The sequence below is a fragment of the Cyanistes caeruleus genome, chromosome Z (assembly GCF_971803275.1).
Source record: "Cyanistes caeruleus chromosome Z, bCyaCae1.hap1.1, whole genome shotgun sequence".
NCBI classification, from domain to species: domain Eukaryota; kingdom Metazoa; phylum Chordata; class Aves; order Passeriformes; family Paridae; genus Cyanistes; species Cyanistes caeruleus.
Genome location: NC_141732.1, coordinates 38927829 through 38952021, shown reverse-complemented (window position 1 = coordinate 38952021; position 24193 = coordinate 38927829). Strand labels below are relative to the sequence as shown.

Below are 24193 nucleotides of genomic sequence, written 5' to 3'. Positions count from 1 at the left end.
CCCTATACCAGGAAGGAGTTTCCTGAGTTCCCACTATCCCTGTTCATTACCTAGTTTAATAACTGTAACTGGTCACAAGATCAGAGTTAACCATTGTATTAGTATTTTGTTTCAGCCACAACATTCAAGGCTGCCATGCTGCCCATTTAATGTTCTGAAAGGAACACTTGGGTACAAGTGCAGTGCACTTTGAAAGTTTTATCCTGTCCATCAAAGAGCTCTGATTCTTACATGTATAAACTCTTATTTTGCAAACTACCATCTTTTCCACCTTTCTGTTGCTCTGACAGCAGGACTGACATAGATTTTTGTTCATCACATTGTCAGTCTTGCTTCTATGTCGTCAAAAATACTGTGGCAGTAAAACACCTGTTTTCATGACATGCAAGTCAGAAACAATTTTACATTGCAAGGTTACCTCATGGCCCAGCGCTGACCTTGAATTCCCAATTACATATTGAACAGAACTTCTCAGAAAGTCACATACAACCACAGCTGAGATTTCACTGGATAGGTTTTCAGAAACACACTCACTTGAAGTGATAGCCTCTTATTTTGAATAAATGCAACAAAAAAGCTCATTCTGATCATGCAGACATGATCACAGAATGAAGCGGAACAAGCTGTGTGGAAGCAGCAGCTTTTACCACTTGAAAATTGGTCAGATCCACCCTGGAAGTGCAAAGCACACAGAAGACAGCAGCAACTGCATGCAACTGCCAAATATGATGGTCTCAATTCCTCACACTTCTGAGCCATAATACTATCTAACTCTAGTAAGACAGAACTAGAAGCAGAATTTATCTGACTGCACTACAATCAAAGCAGCCATTATAACAGAGAGTAACATTAAGAAATTACATGATTTTTGGTACATGTAGAAATCTGAGAATTTGTTGATAATGAAGCTTCAGTGAAAGTGTCCCATTTTGTGGGAAGTAACATGGAAGTAACATTTGCATAGCTGCGACTTACTGTGCAATGTAAAGACAGATAACTGCTAAGCTTAACAGGCAACTTCTTAATCACAAATGTTCTTTATACTCAATACTGGATATTTTGTCAAACACTAAGTGGGTTTCCTCTGGTTTAAAAAAAAGAAAGTAGAATCAAATACTTCCATCCTTCCTAGAACATGCAGGAAAAAGCACTTTTTCTGTGCTATGTGAAATTCCCAGGTCTGGCTGGTACAGAGCCCATCAGATAATTACAAGCCTGTTCTGCACTCCTGTGCAGGCTGTGATCTGCAGTATTTGGCACAGCAGCATATTTAGAGAGGGCACTACCACAGCAGGAGAGGACAGAATTTTGAGCTCACCATGGACAATTGAGGGGCTCAGTGTCATGGAGTTACTTTACCTTTAAGGGAGTTGGAGTTGCTGGGAACTGCCTGGAGTCTTTTCTCCTGACCAATTATCGGTCATTGCTGGGAATTGACAGCAGTTTAGGCCATTGAAAAGTGAGATCAACTTGTGAACCCTACCTTAAAAATGTAAAAGCAGAGCTCTCTGGGTTCTCTTTGTTTTCTGGCTGTGGAGGGTGGCTGAGCTCCAGGCCTCCCGTCCCTGCCCAGGCCATGCGGCCGGGCGGGGATGGGGCCGGGCCTGCCCCGGCTCCCGGCCGGGAGATGGCGGGGCCTGGGGAAGGTTTTCCCCGGGCCGGGCCGAGCCGATCTCTGGCTCGGCTGCAGGTTTTGCTGTAACTAATTCACTAGAAACTGCCCAGTGAAGAAAGAGAGCGGCCTTGGACTTGCTGTAGGCTGGAGCCGTGACCACACTCTCCAGAGCAGCTATGAGGAACCTTCCATCGCAGACGGCTCCAGCTCCTGTTCGGCAGAGATCCTCGAACCATCTACAAAAGCCTGGGCAAGATGTTAACTCTTTCATTACCCAGATGAGACTTGCGGATTAATCTTTTTATCCAGAGAGAGAGAGAGAGAGAGTGATGAACATGAAAAGAGACTTTATAAACTACCAGTGACAGGAAAGAAAAGAAGCTTCAGGAAAGGTAGAGAATTAAGAAGATGCTTTAATTAAGCTGAAATATCTCTCTGTTAAAACTATGGAGATGGACAATGAAGTCCTGAAAAGAACTCCTTTAATTCATGATACATTATCTAGAGAGGAATAAAGTGTTCAAAGTTTAAATTTGAGTAAAAAGTAGAGTCATTATGGTATAGTGAAGTGCTGGGAGATTTGAAGCCTTGAGAGGCAATGAGAAAACTGTTTTCTGGTGAAGCTCACAGAAACAGATGAAGAAGACTTTTTTGCCTTTGAATAACTTATCCTTAAAAATCCCATCCCTAGACTCATGGCCCATACACACTTCAGAGTGATGTGAAATGGGAGGAGTGAACTCTAATAATAGCAGTTCTGGGCAGCTAACAATAGGGCGATGGAAAACTATAACAAAAATAGTTTTCTTGCGAGAAACTCCATAAATTAACAGGAAGAAACTTCTGTTTCTCCACAAAGACTGGTGAAAAGACTGTAGCAAGAATTTGGAACATCAAAGTTCCAAAGTTTTTGTCTCTGTTGTCATGTGAACAAGGGAATAGTGGGTAAATAGGGGATGAAAAGGTTTTTCTGGAAGCTTATTCTGGTGTTCTTATTATTGTAGTTTGTCAATAAACTTTTTTTTTCCTTTTAAGTTTTATGCCTGTTTTGTTCTTGTTCTAATCCATATCTCACAGAAAGAAATAAGTAATTTTCTTAGTTACTGGTTTAAAACCATGACACTCAGTCAAGACAAGAATGAGCAAAGGTGTAGGAATGACAGCAGCATACCCCGTCAAGCAGGATGGAAGAGGGAAACTCCCAATGTTATGAGGCAGCTGGCTGGCAAGATGACTAGAAACCAGAATGCATTTCTTCTCATGAATCTGACTTCTTTGCTGCCCACACAAGTCAAAATTAATACAAGGTGAACAGTTGTTTCTTATCAAAAGAATAAGACTGCCTGATATGAAACAAACCCAGTCACCTGGGTTTAACCTGGCAAAAGGTCACAGCAATAGAAATAGTTATCTAATTGTTGCCCAAGGCTTCAGCTTCATTTAAGGTCATGTAAATGACCTTTACATGACAAAACTCTAAAAATTAGCAAACACTAGCTATTGTTGCTAGCAGACACAGAGATCATTTTAGTGGTCAGAGTGATCTGTCATTTTACCTAAGACAAGGAAACTTTATTACATGTGTATCAGTTTAATGAAAACAAAGTTTTTGCTCTCTAGTATTATCAGGCATTAATTTCTTAGCACTTACTTTCTAAAAATGTTTGTTATTTACACCATGCTTTTCTCATTTGTGAACATCTAGTTTCTCTTCCTCACTCTGTGATGTGTGAGAATATACATCTTCCTATAAAAAATTCAACTACAGATACAATTTTAAATCTTGGTGGAGTATCTGCATTAAGTTGCGGTTACTGTGTTAACTAATTGTAGGGAAGGTTATTTTTCCTGGTGTTCTCAAGCTTTGGGAAAACATTTAGGAAATTTTGTTCAAGGCAGGAAATGAGATGCTAAGCACTACCTAATCATTAGCTGTCTGTTGTGGTACTGAAGAAAAGCATCTTTGAAAAGTCTGGAAGTGGCTATTTGCATGTGCTGCACTTTCTGTTGATATATATGAAATTATAAATACACTGCAAAAAAGCTCCTGCGGGTCCTCTACTATGTCCACTACCTACTGCGTCTCAGACTTTCTACAAAGCAGCCAACTTGAAAGAGACTGGGTGATTTACAGTCCAGCTCCTTGAATGTAGATAAGATCTGGTCAAAGATCTAAAACCAAACAAAGAACTCTGTATTACTCTTGGAATGGATTTTCAAATATTTAAAACTACAATGACCCATAGAGCCAAACAATTGATATATTACCCTTGACCTTGTACTTCTTGGCTGGTCTGTTTTGCTCTGCTCTGTCTCTGTATTCTGCTTTGTATATATTAATCTGAAATATCTAACCTCTCTTATTTGATAAAGTAAGCACTGTAGAGACAATTGGTGATATTAAGTGCTTTGCTCAGTTACTTGGCTGTCCATAGGTATCTCCTGACTGTGCAATACAGCAGAGACATTTTGTTAGCATCACTATTCAGAAGAAAAACATCATTAGTAAAGCCTATGAAGATTCCTTTGCAGGATAATGAAAGCAATACCTAAAATATATTCTAAGGATATTTCTTTTCATTTGTATATTAATTCAATAAAATTATATAATCTTTGTATTTTCTCCTTGGAAAAAATACACAGTGAATTAATTTATTCATCAAAAATAAAATTTTCTATATATTTTTAAACATAACTATCTTAAATAATACTAAATGCTAGTCAAACTGAAAGAAATCTTATTTATAACACAAGGTAAATGAACTCCATTTTCTCCTTATATTTTTTTCCCTAACACAGTGGTAAGCTTGAACATGTAAACTTAACATGGCAACCTAAATATAATAAATGAAAAAAAAAAAATCATGCATATAGAAGAAATAAAATAAACTGCATTACATATATATTTTTCTTCCTCCTGGTTTTCTCTTCTTAGTGAAAATAAGTACACAACAAAACCCCAGAACAACCTGTGAAAGAATCTAAATTTCACAGCTCATGCAGAAATTGGAAAAGAAGTCATAATTAAGTATCTTTCACTGCAATTCTTGTATGCTTACAACAGCTAATAGGAGTTTCAGAAAAGAACTATAAAGATGAAGTCCTTAATTGGCATGAAACACTCTTCTGGATTTCCTGTAAAAGGTCTACAAAATGGCAAAAGTAAGATTAAATTACAATGATGAAGAAGGGCATTCACAGACTGTAAAATTCAGCTTTGAAGAAAACATACCCTGGCCACAGCACTGCCACTCAACTTTCAGTAGTCACAGAATGACAGAATTAATTTACCATAATCCACTTTCCCACCCAGTAATTACCATGAGACAAAGGCTACCACAAACTTTCAAGCATTTGGCTTGGCAGGAGTTTGTGAAATTACTTCATATACAAAAAAAGTAGCAGATATACAGTATTATGTTACCATAACAAGGCTTTTAAGCAGATTTTAAGTGACCTTATTGGCCTAAGTCGTAAAATGGTAATTCTTAGTGGACTTACAATTCATGGAGAAATTTGACATGAGCAACATCCCCTGACTGCTTTAGTTAGTAGAAAAAGCTATAGCACATTCTGATTTATTGCATTATAATTGCTATACTTTTAATTTATTTTTTAAAATAACTTGTAACAATGTCATTAATAGAACTCCAGTTCAACAGCAACAAGCAAACCAATAACAGTTTCAAACACATTTTTATTTCCAAATAACAAATACAGCACTCAACACCAACCTCAAAGTGCTACCATATCAGCTACAATCACTGTATCATCATAAGATCCAGTTATGTCAGTTCACTGCAAGTGTGTCTAATGAAGTGTATTCAGCAAAATCATTTATTACAGAATTCAAGTATAATTAAATTACTGTACCTTTCCCACATTCCAGTGACTAAACTTTGAAAAATGAAAGTGTTAGGCACAGTAATGCTTAACACAGAATAATAAAGTAAGGTGAAGCCCTTGTGTTCCAGCACTGGGAGAAGCAAACAACACTGAAGAGAGAGATGGTCCTGGTCCATTAATACATGACTCTGTGATTGGTGTCACCACCAAAATGTTGTGGCCTTTGATATCAATGAAATATCTCAAAAACATTAAGGGTTGTTTCTCTACAAAGTTGACACAGCCAACTGCCCTGCTGAATTGTGTCTCTACACCAAGGCATGAAGCATGAGTGACAATCAGGAGTTAGACGCTGCTGTGATGCTCAAAAACTATCACCTATTTGCCATCACTGCAAATCATTTGCTGGGACAAATGCCACATGTGGCTCCTGAGTACAGCTATCAATGGCTACAGACTGTTCAGAAAAGACAGGAGTGCAAGGAGGTCACTGAGTCAGTGTCAGGAGGTGTACTGAGTGTGAAGAGATGTCTCAGAAGAACAGGCTGGAAGCCTGAAGGTAAGAATCAGAGTCTCAGGCAACAAAAGGAGCCTTGTGGATAGCGTCTACTACAGGCTGCCTGATCCAGGGCATTTTGTAGATGAAGCCTTCTTGCTTAGGTTATGGGAAGCATTATGCTCAAAGACTTGTTCTGCAAGGAGCTTTCAACCACTCTGACATTCACTGGGAAAGCAGCAAAGCAAACTTTACACAACCCAGGAGCCTCCTGACACTGAGAGCAATGACCTCCTTGCACTCCTGTCTTTTCTGAACAGTCTGTAGCCATTGATAGCTGCACTCAGGAGCCACACATGGCATTTGTCCCACCAAGTGATTTGCAGTAATGGCAAATAGGTGGTAGTTTTTGAGTATCACAGCAGTGTCTAGCTGCTCCTGTTTGTTGGTCATGCTTCATGCATGGGGACACCAAGACAGAAGGCAGCCTGGGCTGCGCTGATCATGCACTAGTGGAGTTTGCAGACCTGAGAGATATGGGAAAGATCAGGCAAAGAATGAACCTGAACTTTAAGAAAGCAAACTTCCAGCTTTTCAAGGAGATAGTCAACAGGACCCCTGGGGAATTGCTCTCAGGAACAAGGGAGCAGAAGACTGTGTGTCTTCCATAGAGTAGAAGACCTCTTGGTTCAGGAGGGCAGGAGACTGGCATGGCTGAGTAGGGAGAGAGCAATTGCTGGTCAAAAAAAGTGCATTTTACTAAAGTAAATGCACAGGCAATGGAAGCATGTATCTGGGGAAGAGTATAGGGATGTAGTCCAGTTGCATAAAGGTGGAATCAGGATGACCAAGGCAAAGCTGGAGCTGAATTTGGCAAGGGATGCAAGGAATAAAAAGAGGGGTTTCTATGGGCCTGTGAGCCAGAAAAGGAAGGTCAGAGAAAGCATATTCTCCCCACCCCTCCCCAACTCTGATAAGCAAGGCTGACAAACTAGTAACAATGGAGGAAAAGATGGCTAAATGACTCAGCATATTTTTTGCCTCAGTTTTCATGTGCAACCTTTCTTCCCACAACTCCTGGGACCACAGTACACAAGACAAGTACTGGGGGACTGAAAGTCTCTCCCACTGTAAGAGAAGATCCTCAGGTTTGTGACCACCTATCACCAGCCTGCTCTAATTCTGTACCTTCTCTCAGTAACACAGCACAGCACCTTGATAGTTTACAATTAGTTGTGTAGCCATTTTCAGATTAACAAACAGTAAAGGAGGCTGTAGCCAGGTGAGGGTCAGCCTCTTCTCAAAGGCAAGGTACAACAGAACAAGACAAAATAGCCACAAGCTGCACCAGGGAAGCTTGAGTTTGGACATCAGGAGGAAATTCTTCACTTTTTGGGGGCTGTCAAACTATTGGAATGTGTTTGGGGAGGTGGTTGAGTCAGTATTCCTGGTGGTGTTCAAGAAATGACTGGACATGGCACTCAGTGGTGTGCGATGACACAGTGGTGTTTGGTCACAAGTTAGACTTGATTTTGAAGGTCTTTTCCAAGTTTAATGATTCTCTAATTCTATAGACATCTGTGTTTCTGTAAATATTCTGGACAAGAGCCATAAAAAAAGGACAATTCACTGTGTATTTACAAAATTCCCAGGGGTAAGGATACATTTCACCTTGGTAGGTTCATGGTCAGTCAGCTCTCTCTCTCTTTCCATCCATCTTTCCCACTTCTCTTCCCCTTCTTTCTCCCTTTCCCTCCCACTCAAGGAAAGCTCTTTATTTTCCTCAGGTTTTCACTTCACCAATTTAAGCCAAAGGACTTGCATGAACCATAGTGAAAAATATTTAAATTTGCTGACATCGAAAGTTTTGTTCTTACTAAAATTGACCAAATTCTAGGTTGTGGTTAAGTTATTTTCCACTGTGCTTCCCTTGGGTAACAGGTATGCATGTAATTAATTTGGGTTAGAGGATAGAACTGACCTGCTTCCATTTGTCTCCTTAGTTATGCGGTCTTAATGACTCAGATCCAATCCCTCAATTTTCAAAGCATAAAAAACAACAAACCTGTAATATTATGATTTAATTAGATGCATAGGTCTGACTCAGCTAGTTTTTCTAGTTTTTAGAAATAAATTAACTTCAAATATTAAGATGTAAAGAAATAAATTTTAAATAATATTTTTCCTCTCCTATTTTATCCAGGGAAAAGATCTTTATGGCCAGACTTTTCTAAAATGTTGACTTGTTACTCATCAAGCAGTAGAACATTGGGGTCTGTTTACACCACTGCAAAGCTTAAGGCATTTTGTGGAATTTTTTCTGCCAGATGTTGCCCTATTCAAAATTTGGACACAGCAAAAGAAACGTAACAGTCAAGTCCTGCCTTTTGGCAAAATGACAAAATAGACATACATTAAATGTCAGCTTTCTAGAGTTTACATCACTCACACCCTTCAGTCTACAAGGACCTACAAATTACAGCTGTCGAAGTTTTTGCATAACCTAAACTTTCAGCTCTAGAGAACCCTTACTTGTCTACATTTATTTATATTATTGGTAATGGAGTGGTTCATTATTTATACTAGCTGTTTAAACAGTAACTGGGTTGTTTTAGGAATTGTGCATTTGTGCAGAGATGGGCTGTGCATTTTATGTGTCTGAAGGAAATCAAGATTCCTCGACAAAGTAAGTAGAACTAAAATTGTACAATCATAAGAATAAAATATTTTCCATAAAATATTTTGCAGTAGTTTTTGCAAGCAAAGAATGTACTTCTCACATCTACTAGTCAAGTTTTTTGACAGCTAGGATTTAACATTCTTAAATTTATAAACAGACACTGCTACATTTTCAGGTCTCCTTTTATTTTTAGAAATGTGTAACTTTGCTCATGTATAAACAGCTCTGGAGATGTGTTATGGAAGAGTTATTACCTACACACTAAACAGTCTCCTAACTGAACTTAAAGCTGAGACTGGTGCTCTGCAGACCTTCAAAAATAGAAACGGGTGAACCATTTCAAATGGGGAGCCTTGAATCTTGATGATTCAAGAGTCCACAAAAGTAGAAGCTCTTACATCTTATCTCCAACATTTTCAATGCATGTTTCCTTTCAAAACTGACAGCATCAAGAGAATTGATCATTGTTTTTAGGCAATTGGAAACCTGAACAATGTGTGAGTGAAAGATAGTCTGTATTACATTGCAAAGAGAGTGTTAGCACAGGTAGGAATAACTTGCATGTGCACAAATATGCACACAGTAAATATTAATTTGGATTATTTTTCTCTGCAGTCCCACTCCTCTATCATCTTTTAAGCATGCACATTTTAAAAGATATCCAATGATGTAGAAATTTGAGGATTCTTCTGAAAACTAGCTCAAGAAACTAATAAAACAGCATTCTGGATTCCACATTTCAGATCTTACACGAACTTAACAAGAAGTTAAGGGTTTCATGATAAAACACCAGTAGTGACCATGTACCTAGCACAAAGGTGAGTGTTTATGACCTTGGTGAGATGGGATTTCCATTTCCTTTAATGAGCCAAGACATCAGACTCGCACTCTTAACTCACGCAAACACAGAACCTGCCCCTGGGACAATACATCTGTTTCTGCGGAAGCACAGGAAAGTAGGTGTGGAGAAGGGGGGAGGAGAGCAGATGGAGATGGGGTCCTGTGTAACCAAACCCAGACAGAGACAGCATCTGTGGCTAGCTGATCTTCGAGCCAGAAAGAAGAGGAAGAAAGTACAACTGTGAAGTTTCGCATTGGGAGCTGATGGTGGCACCCCTGTTCCCCAGCTCTGGGTAGCACTGCATGCATTTTTGTTCCAGAGGCTGACGCGTCAAAAAGTCAATAGCTCTGATTACTGCAGAGTACTTTTTGCAATTTGTTCTCTCTGGAACAATGGCTCTTGAAGGCACAAAGCACACTGTATTTTTCAGAGCTGTTTGGGCTTTGAGCTTGGTGGGATGGCAGATGCTTGTTACCTCAGCTTTCCTGTCAAAACTTTCAATACTGACAAAGACAGTAAAACCAGATGCCAACTATACTGACAATCATACGTGGTATTTATTCATGTGTCTTGTTTATTCCTATCATATGCTTCTTCATTAAGTCAAATGACACACCTCAGACCTACAACAGGTGTGAGCAAAGTTAAAACTCTGCCTTTCCCCACTGAGAGGCAGAATGTGGCATTTAGCCGAAGAATCTCCAAGCAGGCAAATCTGATGGGATAGTGGAGCTTGGCTGCTGAGTGAGGAAGAGCATATATGCCAGCTGAATGGTCCACATCTGGCTGAGCAGCCAGATGTGTCCCTACACATGCAGATGTGTCTTTGTCCAGCAGCACATACTGCAACTTCAATCTGGCAAACCAAACAGAGCAAAGGGGAGGAAGTCCATATGGAGATGAATAAAAAGACAGGCAGCAAGGAGAGACTGCAGGACTCTAGAAGAACAGGTTAGATGTAATGATATATGGGAAGAGGGAAAAGAAGTCACTTCAGGAGAAAAAAAGAAGCCAGCCAGTAAGTAGACTTCTAAGCAGAACACACACTCACATGTCTAGTATAACATAAGCTCCTTTAACCATACCACCTGAGCATCCATTTCTCACATATCAGAGATGTGAAAGCTAAAAGTAACCCAAGTCTTGGAAAACATTGTAGAAAATGTATTATATCAAGGGTTAAGAGGAAAAATAAACTGTGGCATTTGAAATATAATTTGGAGTCACTAATAGAAAGCACTTGATGGATAAAACATAGAATGTCAAGTGCACAACTTCTTTGCACAAAGGCATTCATAAATTGAAGAGTACATTGTTTTATTTTTAATCCCAGACTGAAAGGATTGATTCTGCATGAACACTAATACTGAGATGGTTTCTAGAAGAATACTCTAATACCTTAATTTGAAGATGATAATGAGAGATATTCAGGTAAAATATTTTTTAACTACAAAAACAATTAAAAGTTGAATGGCTAATCCTCTTCCTGGAGTTTTCAATTTCTTATTATCTGTGAAAAACTACTAACTGAAACTCATTTGTTGCAGCTGTAAAGTGCCATTAAGTGCCAGACTGAGTCATGTCATTAACTCCTGTTTCTGAAAGAACAGCTTGCTAATTCTGTAAAGTCATTCAACCTCCTGGTAGTATGTGAGGAAACCTAACACAACCCAAAGCTTTCCCAGCCACTCTTTCTGAGAACAGACTGGCAGTAACAGAACCAAAATCAGGAAATGGGAAAACTGCATATGGCTTTTATCTGATCTCTCAGCCTTTGTCACAAGGAAATGTAATCTGCACACAGAAGAAATTACACTCTAGTCAAAATGTTTGTTTATGTATCTACCTCAATTTAGAGCAGGGTTTTATTGTAATCTACCAGTTCATGAGATCTACACAAGCCAGTTGTTTCACAATCAGAATAATGGAGCTTCTGCTATTAGAAAGAATGTAAACATTGTTTTGGATAAAACAGCCAGGTAGACAAAATTTCTAATTGTCTTGCTTATACCATGTAACCAAAGTGCAAGCAGAGAGCAAGGAAGACAAAAGAATTTTAAGGAAGCAGAAACTTTAAATGGCTTTAATCCTTAGCAGCCTATACTCACCACTTAATATAAAGAGTTGTGACTGATGTAAGAAACAGGCAATTACTCCTTTTAAATCAACCAGCCCAGATCTCTAGAGCTACACATGCTATTTTATGTGTGAAAAACTACTACAAACCTTTATCATTCATTATAATAACCTTAGACTTCAGTTATTTTCTTTTGAAAAACAACTTTAAAATAAGTAAACTTACAAAAGTGTATTTTAAACTCATAGCAGCGTGCCTCAAAGCGTCTTCTTTCATTCATTCCTTCATTCATTCATTCATTCATTCATTCATTTAATTCTTTCATTCTTTCATTAATACAGTTTATCATTTTACAAAAACATATACTAAAGCTATTTGTATTCTACACAAAGCTAGAATGTAAGACTTGAAACAGAACAATCAACATTTAAGATAAAATATGTGCATTTCAATTCCAAATGAGGCACTAAATCAGCCAAAGCTTGTTTCTGATGGACTAGTGATAAATTATAGGATTTTCAGTAATCTTCCAATAAACAAAGGGAACACTGTTCTTCACGCAGAAACTGCTGGTTAAATCACACATGACATAGATCTGGTATTCTTGCTGGAAAATATGACATTGCCTTGATTGTCAGACAGCCTTCTAAAAACACTCAATATTCCAGCCTGCCTCTGTGTAAGCACACAGTTTAAAAGAAAAATTATGTGATAGAAGTCATAAACATACAAAGCCCTTACCTAGCTATGTAGATCTTGAAAGAGTTTTCTATACTCTGGATCAAAGGAGAAAAATACTTTCATAAATATACTGTGAAGGAAGGAAGAAAGATTACATGAAGCTGAAATTATTTTGCAGAGGAAAATGAAGCCTGTCATCCTGTTCTAACAGCCTGTAAAGATGCCTAACACTAAAAGGGTGTCTCACCCTTAAGAGGTAAGAGTTCTGTTCTTTGGAACAAGACCTGCCTTGCAATGGTAAGCTCCCTAAATGTTTGGCAGGGAAACAGTACCACCTGCAGTATATGGCAAAGCTTGTTTATTTGTGTACAAGACCAAGATCACATACTCCTTGATGAAACTTCTATCTTAATCATGCTTGTGGAGAAAAACACGGTGTATTTACTGCTTCGTGCTTTGAAGTGAAAGTTTGCCATGGCAGGAGTCATTCACAAAAGAATCTCAACTAGGACATCTATTTTATCTTTCAACAAAACAATTCTCTTGTATAAACGGCACTTTGACAGAATAAAACTACGTTCCTTCTTTCATCTGTCTGCTTTCAAAGTGATGAGCAAAACTATGTTTACTGAAGTAGAAAAATCTGTAATTCCTTACTATTAAATTTATTTTCTACAAAATTACATTTTCTCAGATCTCTGAGGGGTTTGGGGAGGGTAGAATTTTTTTTTGATAGCTGCTTTTCAGATCTTTATTTAAAGACATTTTGTTTTGAAACATGCTATTTGTATTTAAACATTAAAAATTGTAATCTGTGCAAAGCAGTAACCTAGTAAAAACCATTAATTTAAGCTACAAAAATATTCAGTGATATTTAAAGCATTCAAGAAAAACCAGATCAATGAAGAAACAGAAGCCAAAGACAAAGAAACTGGAGCTAGAATCAGCTTTTGACAGAAACAGACTGTTCCACAGGTGCATTGTGAGTCTTTGCTTCATTCCAAATTTCAAGTACTTCATTCAAAGCTGAAAAACCAACTGGGATTTTAAAAGCCAGGAGGAAACCTTATTTTTCTCTAAAATGAGGTGAGCAGCTGAGATCCAGATTTTAAATCTCAAAGTTCATGGTAACAAGAAACAATCAGTTCAATTCACTACTACAGATAAAACTTTATTTACTAAGTCAATATATTTCGAATTAAAAACATATTTTAGGAAAGTAATTTTCTCTTCCATATGAATGTTAAAGAGATTTTACTTTGCTATGTTTTTTTCCAGCACTTGTTTTATACACAAAGAGCACAAGCATGAATAATAAATTCTTACACTAACATTTTTTTAAATCTTGGGAAATGAGAAAACATAATAAATGTATATTAAAGCACACTAGTGATGAAGTGCCTTGCCCTATCAGAAAAAAAGGGGTACTAGTAACATACTCATAAACCTTTAAACTGTTTTCATTATCAAGGACAACAAATATTACCCTACCAAAAACAAACCAAAACAAAATGAAAAGAAGATTAAAAGTAACAGGTTTACTATTTTCCAATTTCAATTATAGTCAGAAGCACTTATATTAATTTTTTTCCACCCTGTTTTTCATTACCTAGAACCTGGAGGAAAAGGGAATGAGTTACACTGATTGGAAACTGAAGGGCACAAGATTTCATTCTCTTCTTTTAATTAAATATGGCAGCATGAAGCAGACACCGCAGTTTGCTAGTTGGTACCACCCTCCCCATTATCTCAACTTGAAAAAAAATTGAGCTAATTTCTGGTTTAACACAAATTTGTTCTTTTTCTCATGGTAAAGGAGAAGTAGTTTCACTTAATCTTTCAACAGCAAGGTATGGTGTACTGGGGGGACAATAGAGTGAATTTTGCCAAAAATGAAGTCCATCAGTGAAAATGACAAGAGAGGCAGTAGCCTACCTACTCCATCTGAGTTAATGTGCTTTAAAGTCCTAGGCTGGGAGCATAATAACTGCTTTGATATAAAACAACACCTTCATAACTATGTAGGTTGCATAGCAAAAAGACTTCATCAAGTTGCTTTCAGTTAAGTAACTTATTGTTAGAAATTCATTTTCTGTTTCCCTATGAGAAATGAGGAAACAGTTGAAAGGGCCTATTAAGGCTACAGGGAGGTGTTTTCTGCAGCCATCAAGTTGTCCAGGTAAAGTCAGAACACTTCAAATTGATGGTGTGGGCCAGGTGCCTAGCTAGCACTTGGATTCAAAGAGTTTAATATTAATTAATATTAGGAAACATGTTAAGAGAACAATTTAATGTAAAATAAAGGCAGAAACTAATGTTCCTCTTTTTTTTTCCCTGTATCAACATCTAACATACTGTTACAGCTGTGTTTATCAGCAGAAGCAGAACTAGCTTAGCCAGCTTTGTAATTACCTAAAAACTCGTATCACTGGCTCAGTTAATTTGATGCATACCTGATCCCAGTCTGAAGGTCTATATTTTAACCAGGCAGTTACATCACTTAAGCAAAATATAAGTTGCTTAAGAATGGAAAAGGCATGTTGTGATATAATGTAGGTGTTCTTGACCAAAACCACAGTACTAAGATAAAGGTACTAGATTTTCCCAGCTATTTTTATTGACTTTACCAATTCAATCAAGCTTTCCTCCACCAAGATTCACTTCTGTGTTAATATTGACTGGCATAAAATTTGAATATGTATTTCTTTTGTGCTGTTTATTGGCACTTATTTAACAATAGGTTTTCCTCACAGTTTTGATCTGTAATAGCATGTGACACCATACAGTTTATTTACAGTTCTACCAATTCCACTGAAAATTTTCGGTATCTTCTTAGGATAAAGTTATTTCTATTCAAAAGAAGACAGTCCATTCAGACAGCCACCTGGTAAGGCTTAATAAAAAACACCAAGGCTTTTACTGCAGATGTGTTCTCTAGATATGTTGCTGAGCCATAAATGTAGGTATATATCATATATAGTTACTTATTACAACCATATATGAATAAGTTTTAACAACTACAAGTTATCAGGGAAAACCAAACAACTTATGAAGCCTAATTTGGTCACAAACCAGAATGAACTACCTCAAAGTTATGAAGCTGATCCTGTTTGGTTATGCTGATATAATGAGCTTCAGTCGCCTGAGCTGTGATACCATATTAGGTAGTAAAAATGTTGCAAAATGGTTAAGAGTGTACTGTTAAAAAACATTTGTATCCATGTACCTGAGGAGGTATCAGTAGCCCTGCAGATTTTGTAGTGGCCAGTGGGTGGCCAACCCTGTCTTCCAGCTATTTGCTCACAGGATCAGCAAAAGAGGAAACTAAGGACACATGAAACGGTACTAAAGATGAATGACAGCATGTAATGTATGACAACAGTAAAAGTTTTTTTTTGGCTTTCTAAGCTTTTCCTCTCTGCACCACCATGAGACTCAAGAAAGTAGTAAAATCACAGAAGAGCAATAACCACAGAATAATTCCAGTTTGAAGGGACCCACAAGGATCATTGAGTCCAGCTCTGAAGTCAATGACTCACATACAAATTGAGTCTGTGACCTTGGCATTGTTAGCACCGTGCTCTAATGAATTGAGTTAATCTCCAAGGAGCTCTGCTGCTCCCAGCACTAGGCATTTGCAGACACTGCACAATACCAGCCATTAACCTCCACTAGGGCAGGAGATGGCTCAGCAGTAGAACTGGTGTTTTGGGGCATAGGATGCAGGAACAGAAGAGCACAGCTGATGGATGCTCTCTGTGAACTCTGCCTCTTCACCTTCTCCCCCACCCCCAAGCTTGCTTTCCACTCAGAATTATCTTTTCCTTAATCTTCCTTTACAGAAGCCTATGCATTGGTCTTCCTCAGACTCAAGGCTGAGCAGAGGAAACATTTAAGTCAGGAACCATTGGCTTATTAAAGTCCATGCAGCAATAACTTTAGGCAACGTAGGAGCCTCACTCTCCCATTCACCTTCAGTATCATGAAAGGTAGCTACCTGCACTTTGGGGTTCCAGAGGCTGAAACCTGGCTGTATTGCAATGAGTTGGAAACCTAGTCAGCTTGCTAGGGAAGAGGTTTGCCATGTCTTTCCTAGGAAAACCACAATAGTGACAGCACTGAGAAGTGGTGGCACAGCACCTGACCTAAAACTGTATTACTGAACATGGCTACAACTCGTACAAATGAGAACAGGTTTCTCTTCTGGTACCCAGACACAGATCCTTTTTCCCCAGTATCCAGTACAGAGCAATAGAAATAGTCTTCTGTCAGACTGTAAAAAGGAGACAAGGACCAGAAGTATCTGGGAACATGGATCCTGCAACATCCAAAAGCAGATGGGAAGGTTAAAGCCATCTCCAGCTGAGTACAAATTAAATAGACCCTACACACTCAGTTCAGAAATACAGCTATGTTTGTTAAACACAAATCAGAAGTGATAGCAGTATTTGCTTAATCCCAGAACCTATGTAGCTTAGATACATACAGCTAAAGCCAGGTTATTGTTATTACATACCCTGCATTTGAGGCAGTAGGCACTCTTCCACCATATCCACATTAAAAAAAATCAGGCCACACTTGAGCTGAAGTAGAAATACCTGTGACACATTCTACCAACTAATGTCTTTTTTCATATATTTCTTAAAAGTGATGCTTTCTTGCAGTGACCACTACACATGATTAAGATGTGGACAGGACATCCACAACTGATGTCACACTGGTTCTAGCAATCACTGAACCATCACATTTCAATTTTCAGTGTTTTGCCAAGCATGTAAGTTCTAAGCATAAAAACCCTGCAGCACTGTAATTATGCAGTAGCAGCAATATAATTATAATTGCACTAACCAAGCAGGGGTGGTTCTGGGGAAGAAAAATGGCAAAAACTTTTGTTATACTATGTAACAAAAGGGTAAATACAGGATCCAACAACGTAAATCCAACACATAGTGTCTATCTTCTGTCATTCAAGCAGAACATGCCGTAGAAATCCAGGAGACCTGACTAGAACTCACTTTAAATACACTTGATACACCATGTTTAATACATATTTCAGAGTATCTGGTTAAGAAGGCTTATTTTCTCTTTCTCTATTTAAAAAGAATAGTTTTAAGATGCAGAAAGGAAAACCTGACTCTTGGTAAACACTGCGGAAGCTAAAGGCTGGACTTTCAAAATAAGTCAGCCCCTCTAATCTCCCTTTTCACAGCTGCTGAGCACTGAGAATATGGGAATCTAACCACAGGGCTTTTATTTCCAGTTGTGAAATTTTGCAGCTGCATCTGTGTTCAGAAATAAAAGCTGGAAGATCTAATGATGCTGTGTAATATGGATTTATTGGCTCAAACTGATGCTAAACCAAGTTTCTTGGAGATTTTGTACTCAACAGTGCCCCTGGTTTTGCTCTCATTTACACCTTTGGTTTATGTTTCCGTATTCTGAGCAAAGCTTTTTCAAAATTCTTGAATGCTGTCTATGTACAGCTATGTGGTATTTAGAAGCTTTGTCATCTCTAACACTTAGCACCTCAAAAAATCTTAATGAACAGAGAGAAATAGTCTTGGTGGTTGGAATGTGTTTTAACTGATACTCAACCATTTTAGAAAATTCATTAGAGACCTTTCTGAAAAGATCTCATCATTTATTAGATAGACTCTTAAAAGTATCAACCTAGCTAAACAAGAACATCATTACTGAATATTAATTCTATTATTTTTGTATTTTTAATGAGAGTTTTAAGCACATTTTTCTCATCTGTTTTCTGAAGACCTAAAAAAATATTATGAACCTTGTGCTACACTACCTCTATGAAAGGAAAGAAACAAACCAGCTAACTCTTATGCTACTAGGCAGACACTTTCATACAAATACACATTAGAAGTGTTCTTCACAAGCCAAAGGCAGGTCCCTAGACTAATATGAGGAAAGGAGTTTTCATGCCATTTATCCATCTCTTTCTCCTTATCTCATTAGTTATATCTCAGAACTTAATTGAACCTGCAGTGTCAATCAGCAGTAGCTATGAACTTGAGTGGAAAACTGTCCTTGAGTTAAGGACACTGTAAGAAAACTTAAAGCATCTATCTTCATATTGAAGACTTTCCATTCTGTTCCACAACTCTGTCAACAGAATCACCTGAAACAAATATAACTTAGACCACTACACAGCAAGTAGGTGGGGATTCCAGCTGTTTCAGGTGAATTAAGAGAAGGTGCTTTAAGAAAAGCCTTCAGGGAAAGTGATGTCTTTGGTGACTCAGGTACCCCAGAGACACCACTGCTCCCCTGAATTCAGCTGGGGATATTTCATGAGAGGACCTCAGTTACTGGAGTAGAGAAAATAGCAGCATTCAGTTGCTAACACCTGTAAGCACCAGAAAGAAAATCCTGTGTCTGAGGCAGGTGAGGCCCTGGCCAGCTCCTGAGCAGCAGCAGAAGACATAGTATGGACACAGAGCAAAAGGTAGCCCAGTCCCAGGCATCAGAAATAAGAAATAGTGGTGCCAGGTCTTTGACAAAATAAGCAGTGTTAAAACCAATTGTGTAACTGAAAATATGCAGGGGCTGAGAAGACACTTGTCTTAGAAAAACAGATTGAGAATAAAGATCCAAAAATTTAATTTGTGAAATTTAATTTGTGAAACCTAGAAGATTCAAGAGATGCCTCATGCTAATCTACTGGACATGATCTGCTCCTAAAGTATGTCTGTAAACAGCCTCAGTTTTCAGTTCCCTGCTAAGTGTCTCTGCCCTTACACGTTCACTGAAATCCAGAGTATGCTTGTAATGCAGGCGCAAGGCACCGCTTCACAAAAATGTCATTCAGAGATGCAGAAAAGTTTCTTTAGACCTTTATATCCAAAACTAAGACAGTAAAGTCCAGGATAGCTATCCAATGCACCCTCTTCTCACTAGCTTTATGGTCTGTTCTGTTTTCTTTCAAGCAGTGAAAAACTGTGCATGTTTGCTTTTCTGCTCTTATTTGTTTTGTTTCCTATATGAAACAAAAAACAAACAAACAACAAGGTGGTGATAAAGAGGCAGAAAAAAAAAATAAATGTAGTAAAAAGCACCCAAAACATAGTAGTCTGGTAAGGAAACAACCCACTCACAATAAACCTGGACATCTATGAGCTGAAGGGTTAACAAATCTGTTGCTAGCCTTACTTTCCCCAAACAGATGTTCCACACAACATTAAACAGGGGCTAGAAAGAGGGGGGGAGGCAGAGAATGAACTTTGGCGCAATATGGAATTTTTAAAGGCATTTCCTTCCCTGTGAGAGCCAAAAGCTGTGATCACTTAAGTCTTTGCTTTTTTAAATACATATTAATTTTGTAGCTTTTGCCAAACTAAATGAATCCAGTCTTTGAAAGCCCCTTTTTAAAATAAAAAGAAATCATAGTTTCCTCAGTCATACTTGAAGTCTGAGTTTTTTCCAAGAATGCCACCAAAAATGTATATGAATTTCTCTCTCTCAACAATGAATTCTTAAGTGTTCAAGTGTGCAACACTGTTACAACAGTAACTCAGTGTTACAGTTCTTAAAACTTTCATATCTAAGAAAATTCATTTCACTCAATTATTAGGAGTTTCTTTATTTTTGGGGGGGATTTTTTTGGTTTGTTTGTTTGTTGGCTGATTTGTTTTGATTCATTGCTTGGGGTTTTTAACTGGGTTGGGTTGGTTGGTTAATATTTTAATTTGCTAAAGATAACATTGAGCAATGCTATAACAGCTGCCCTTTCTGAAATTCAAATATCACTTATGACTATAGTGTAATATTAAAAAACTTTATTAATCTGCATGAGTATTTTTCTTACTGAATAATTTAAAAGTTGATCATGTTTCCAAACATTGATCCAGTTTTCTGATGACACAGATGTTTGATACACCTTCCTCTTCCTTTGTGTGAAGTATAAATGAAGTATAAATTAAATATAAATGATTCAGAAAAGTGGACTCCCAAATGAAATATCTCTTTCACTCCTGGAGAGCTGTAATTTATTTTTAAAAAACAGAACTTGAAAATATTAAATATGTTTAAAATGTTTAGAAATCAGCATACTGGTATTTCCCAATTAACAATGTACCTCAGAGACCCTTGTTACGGGAGAAATTTCTCATTTATTGCAATAGTTACACATTTGCTGAACTAGATGAATTACACAAGTTAGAAGGAAAAAAAATCACAATAAATATGAAAGATGTATGTACATTGCACATTGCTAGCATTTTCCATGTTCTGCTTTCTCACCTCCAACCTTATGCCTTTTACATTTAAGAAAATTAATCTTGAAAAACATTAGCCAATTTTAACCGGTATAATGGGAGGCAGGTGGTAAATGAAAACAACACTGATGAAATATGGATGATGTGATAAAAAATTCTTGCTAGGTAGGGCCCCACATTTATGTGAATGTTGAAAGTGTTCACTGTAGAAACAGCCTTTAGTATTAATGGTAGTGAACTGGACTACAACGTAGGGAAAAAACAGATGAATTAGTTAAATACTCTGAAGGAAAAAAAACACCTAGATGTTCAAAACAACCAAAATCAAAGTAGTATTAAATAATTCCCACTCAGTGTTGGTGAGGACCCTCATGTAAGTGGGGATTCCCAATGCAGGTCCCACCTAGGCATAGAGCAGGAACCACCACACCAGTTTTTTTCTTACACAGAAAAAGTAGATATCCTGGAAAACAAACAGGAATTCTTCTTCTGCTCTGGGTAATGCAGTGGTCAACTCTTTTCAGACAGATTTATTTTTCATTAATTCAATTCCAAAACATTAATGGAATGAAATTTACTGTTTGCTATTTTCCCTTATTAATTTGTATAGAAACTATGCTTTCATCTCCCTTAATCAGTTTGCTGAGTGTTGGGAATTGATTTGTGTCGCTAGCTTCTCTTCCAACAAATGAAATATTTTGTCTCTTTTACAAGGTCAAAGAGTAAAGAGCGTTTATTTCTCTGCCTATATGCTTGATTTATTTTGTCACTGTATATCCAATAGCAAAAGTCAAAATAAACAGAAAAATTATCAGACTCTCAGTAAATTTAGAGTAAATTGTGTTTTTTTGAATGCTGCATAGTCCAGCACACCAATAAATGCTCTGAAGGTCTGTTATGCTACAACTCTCAGCTTTTAACGCAAACTTTTATCAGAAACCAAGGCACTGAAGACAGTGAGGAACTTCCTCGTTGTATAAAGCAAATAATTAACATAATAAATAACATTAATAAAAAAAAAAAAATCAACAGTATAATAAATATAATCACTACTGACTTGGCAGGACACCAAAGTTCCTGACACTGTAGTGCTACTTCAAATGGTACAAGAAAAACAAGTGCATGACACAGACTGGGGAGACAGTGATTAAATTAAATCCTCAGTATCAGATTTGTATTAAAATTATGTACTTTCTAGAAATGTAAGTAGCATACTCTGAAAACATAAGCCATTTTATTATAATGGAAGTACCAAGCCTGGAGTCAGACAGAACTCGATCCACACTCACAACAGGGAAACTTTAACATCCCACCCTTAGGAAAACAGGCAGCACAAAGCCAGAATTTCTGGGACTCAGATAAGACACAGTTGTATTCTTGCAAGCTCTTGCATGAATTTTGACATTTTTCTGTCAGTACCTCAGACCTGAAGGAAATGTGGATTTTGCTTCTTCATATGCATCACACATGATGAAAAATAACAGCAAGGAAGAAAAGAATACCCAAAACACAAGCTGATTCATAGGCCACTCACATTTCTGATTGAAAGCATACACTCACATCTTCTGTGAAACAGGAGACATACCAGTTGCCTTTTAACTGTAAGGAAATTCAGCAAAAATAGCCAAGATTTTTCATCAAGCATAAAATAAAATGACCCTCACTTAAAATAACAGCTTGAAACTCTCTCTCTCAAAACCCTTTTTTCTATTAAGCATGTGTAAGGAAATTTGTACTATCTGGTGATGAGAGAGGTAGCTGAACAAATGCCAAATACCATTAAGAGTTGTTTCAAAATCTCTAATCCTCTGGAGATTTCAAAACTGGTTCTGTAGACACCAAAAGATACCATGGGGCTGGAAGGCTGCTCATGACAGCACCCCAAATTCTGAGTACCTGATTACAAAAGAAATTACTGGTAATAAACTGTGGTATTTTTTGAAAAGCTAATCAAAATAGTCCTCAGAATATACTGGACATCAGTCAAAATGGAAATTGTGTTCACTTATCAACAGTGCTCTGGCAAAGGAATAGTAACTACACATCTATTTTTTTGCTCATCATTTCACATACAAAACAAAAAAACACAAAGAAACAAACAACAAACCTCCCAGACACTGAAGAGTGAATAAACTGTTATTTACATGAAAATTACTAGAAACTTGACAGGGTTTTTTTTTTGTTGTTTTTTGGGTTTTTTTTATCATGTTCTTTTTATACAAATATGACCCTTCTGGAGGGGAACAGTTCACAAGGGAAGAGAAAATGAGCTATGTGTTCAGTGCTTTAAGGATGTGATGTCAGGGCCCTGCTGTGTGTAGGCCAACATTTGTATTACAGCCATTACTTATTCTTGCTAAGCATCAAGTAACACTGAAAAGATAACACGAATACACAAGATTTTTGAATTCTCATCAAATTTCCAAACACAGACAATGTGCTCATAGAAAGCAAAAGTAAACTGTCCTTTTTAATTCTTAGCAAGGCAACTGCTTTTTCAAAATCTTTTTCCTCTTAGCATAAACTATTTTTATTGAAATATTTTGGGGTGCCCACTGCCTGCAGAGCAGCTGTACTTTGTCACACTGTGATAAAGCAGACCTGCTTTGACAGAGAGCAGGGTTACTAAGGGCTGTCATTCATATATGCTAAACCAGAGCAGGAGATCAGTGATTTTTGAGTCCATGCCCTGCTCTTTATAAATATTTCCATGTGTTTGCAATTAGTTAGTGGGCTACACTGGCAGCAAAGGTTATTGAAGGCTGTTTTCCAGAAGTGGGTTGTTTCTTTTTTCCTGGTCTGTACAACTAAAACAAAACCTAAGCATGTTTAATAACAACCCAGCCAAACAGTAGGCTCCTGTACATATATATATATAAAGAAAACTTAAATAGAAGAGTTTATCTGCCTTCCCTTGCAAAAACTGGATGCACTTTAGATCCAGAGGGCTGCAGAATGCAATTGTCTAGATTTTAGCCACCCCCGACAAGGAACTGAAGCCTCACATGGGAGAAAGAAGATTCCTGAAACATGGTTTTAACTGCAATACTGTTTAGAGGGCACTGAACAGGGGGAAGAATTTGACCCCTGCTGATCTGAAATTTCATTACATGAATTGTTTAATTAAGAAATTAAGTTATTTAAGTATTGCCCTCCAAGACATGTAAGTATTTGCCCAATAAATGACTCATTGTAAGTTACATCTCAGAAAATAGATTAATTTGTTCCTGACAGAAGTGCAACCAACGTTCTCCTGGAGTAAATCAACACAGCCTTCAGAAACATGTGGCATGACATACTACACATATATCAAAATAGTGATTGTTGTTTTACACTAGATGTTACCCTGTGTTCCATAAATTTCTTCCTTAATGAACAGCTGTGGAATGATACATAGGAAATATCCTCAACCATATACAGTATTCAGGACTATTCAATACTATGGAATATGTTGGATTCAGAACTAGTACTGAATAAGGAAATATAACAAGATTAAGTACCTTTGTAAACAATGCTTGCACTCCAGCAGGCTGATTCTATTCCTTGGTGAAATTAAAACCATAGTGTTTACTTTAAAACCTTGGATACAAAAGGTAAAAATAAACAAACTGCAGAGTAAAGGGCTATAGTCTAAGAGAAAGGTCTTATGGGATTACTGATTTACCATCCAAACCACCCTTCACAGTCTACATGGCTCTTGAAGTCAGAACAGTAAGAACTGAAGAT

General features: G+C 37.5%; 1 protein-coding gene across 4 annotated transcripts in view; it reads right to left on the bottom strand.

The window, feature by feature from the left end:
- The window catches only part of ROR2 (ROR family WNT receptor 2), a 142009-nt gene that overhangs the window by 54306 nt on the left and 63510 nt on the right, over window positions 1–24193 (bottom strand). Inside the window, exon 1 of one of the 4 annotated variants that reach the window (XM_086869380.1) lies at window positions 1484–1863. The exons of the other annotated variants lie outside the window; for them this stretch is intronic. The gene's annotated coding sequence lies outside the window, so the exon portion shown is untranslated. Of the gene's footprint in view, window positions 1–1483; window positions 1864–24193 lie in introns of those variants that run through there. 4 annotated transcript variants of the gene reach the window in all.